General features: G+C 47.3%; 1 pseudogene; it reads right to left on the reverse strand.

Annotated features, from left to right (window-relative positions):
* Positions 1-312, reverse strand: part of LOC112617339 — a 1128-nt pseudogene extending 816 nt beyond the window's left edge.
* Positions 313-1972: the final 1660 nt, after the last annotated feature.

Here is a 1972-nt window from a genome sequence, read left to right on the forward strand (position 1 = left end):
TCAGGCTGTGGGTCATCCTGCTGCCAGTCCAGCTGCTGCAAGCCCTGCTGCTCCCAGTCCAGCTGCTGTGTCCCCGTGTGCTGCCAGTGCAAGATCTGAGGCTCTAGTGGGAAACCTCAGGTAGCTCCTGAAGATCTGCGCTTCCCAACAAGTGAGTACCCCTCAAGCACATCCTGTTCTGGAGCAGAGCAATGAGTCCCCTGGCTCAGGGCTTCTTTTTCCAGCCCTTGAGGAAGTGGAATGAACCACTCCCTGCCCATTCACTGTAAGGGTATCACATGCCCCTTGTACTTTGGACCCTCCTTCCCACATGCCCCCATATGTCTGAGCCAGACTGCACTGGGGGCGGCCCTCACGCCAAGCAAGAGCCTGGAATTCCCCTTCTTGATAATTCCATGGGAAACCGCAAACTTTTCTTTCCTGTGTCTGCCAGGAGCTCCATTTACAGATGGATGTCCTGCAACCCAAATGATCACATGTATCTGTAGAAATCCAAAATGCACCTCGGTGCAACACTAAATAAATTCTACACCCTCAGCCTTGGTCTCACTGACTCTTTTCTTTCAGCCTCTGTCTCATTGGTAAACTGGTCACATGTGCTTCCCCTCCCTCCCTGATGGCTTACTACTGCCACCACTGTAACAGTGTGCCAGGCCCAGCTCGCATTCCAGAAACAGTTGTTGAACTGATTAATGAAGGAGTCACTAGCAGTGTGTATGAATGAATGAAGACGAGTGAATGAATGAGTGAGTGAGTGAGTATCTCTCATTAGTACACAGGGAGCCCCAGCTGTGTCTCAGTGGGATTCAGTCTGTTTTGGCTGGAATTGTGGACTCCTGCTTCTTCCCCGTGGGAAGATATGTTTGGGGCAGAAGGAGATTGGCCCTTGGTCCCTAGGAAGGGTTATAATGGGTGGTCTCTATTCCCATCCAGGACCCAGAGCAGGGGTCAAGCCTGTAGAGGGGGAAGGGAGACTAGAATGAGCTGTGTCCCTGAGATGCTCTGTAGGACAACACTGAAAACTGTGCTGCTTCAGGAACCCAAGACAGTATGGTTGAACACAGGCTGAGGTGCACCCTCCATGTCTGGGCTCAGAGGATGAAGAATTCAAGTGTTCTCCAACCACTCAAAGGCTTCCCAGCTTTGGGTTGGCACAGGGAGGAACAGAAGGGAATTTTCTCAGCCTGATAAAGGGCATCTACCCACAGTGAACACTATATGTAACTGTGAAAACCTGGATGTTTTCCCGTAAGATCAGGAAAAAGAAAAGGATGTCCACACCCACCACTTCTATGCAACATTTCACTGAAGCTATAGCCAGAGTAATATGACAAGAAAATGAAATAAAAGTCATCCAGTTTGGAAAAAACTTAGCAAAAGTATCTCTATTTACAGAAAACCGCATCTTGTATGTAGAAAATTCTAAGGGAGACACACACACACACACACACACACACACACACAACTATTATGCCCAATAAATGAGCTCAACAGAGTTCAGGGCACAAGTCCTATACATAAAAATCAGCTGTATTTCTACAATCACCAATGAGCAGTACAAACAGGATATAAGGGAACAATTCTGTAAAAAGAATAAAATTCCTAGGAATACCAGCAACCAAAAAGTGCAAGACTTGGACACTTAACACTACAAGACATCACTGGAAGAAGTTAACGACGACCAAAGTAAATGGGGGAGAAATCCCATGTTCATATATTGGAAGACCTAATATTTTGAAGATTGAAACACTAAAAAAATTGATCTACCAATTCAATGCAATTACAGGAGAATTGCTTGAACGGGGGAGGTGGAGGTTGCAGTGAGCCGAGATTACACCACTACACTCCAGCTTGGGCAATGGAGCAACACTCCATCTCAATGTGCCTAAATGGTTAACACCACTTGGAAGCTGCCAAGGCTTATGGTTTCCACCCTCTGAAGCAGTGGCCTGAGCTGTACCTGGGGCCCTCT

This window comes from Theropithecus gelada, unplaced genomic scaffold (assembly GCF_003255815.1).
Source record: "Theropithecus gelada isolate Dixy unplaced genomic scaffold, Tgel_1.0 HiC_scaffold_16052, whole genome shotgun sequence".
Lineage (NCBI taxonomy): Eukaryota > Metazoa > Chordata > Mammalia > Primates > Cercopithecidae > Theropithecus > Theropithecus gelada.